The 369-nt window shown below is 42.5% G+C and overlaps 1 protein-coding gene across 1 annotated transcript in view; it reads right to left on the reverse strand.

The window, feature by feature from the left end:
- The window catches only part of plxnb1a (plexin b1a), a 48,287-nt gene that overhangs the window by 32,359 nt on the left and 15,559 nt on the right, over positions 1–369 (reverse strand). The window lies entirely within an intron of this gene.

The raw sequence follows: 369 nt of genomic DNA on the forward strand, positions 1-369 counted from the left end.
TCTATCTATCTATCTATCTATCTATCTATCTATCTATCTGTCTGTCTGTCTGTCTGTCTGTCTGTCTGTCTGTCTGTCTGTCTGTCTGTCTGTCTGTCTGTCTGTCTGTCTGTCTGTCTGTCTGTCTATCTGTCTGTCTGTCTGTCTGTCTGTCTGTCTGTCTGTCTGTCTGTCTATCTATCTATCTATCTATCTAGCATCCATCCATCCATCTATCTATCATCTATCCATCCATCCATCTATCTATCATCCATCCATCCATCTAGCATCCATCCATCTATCTATCTAGCATCCATCCATCTAGCATCCATCCATCCATCTAGCATCTGTCCATCCATCCATCTATCATCTAGCATCCATCCATCCATC

The sequence above is a fragment of the Nematolebias whitei genome, chromosome 11 (genome assembly GCF_014905685.2).
Source record: "Nematolebias whitei isolate Nwh7 chromosome 11, NemWhi1, whole genome shotgun sequence".
Taxonomy (NCBI): Eukaryota; Metazoa; Chordata; class Actinopteri; order Cyprinodontiformes; family Rivulidae; genus Nematolebias; species Nematolebias whitei.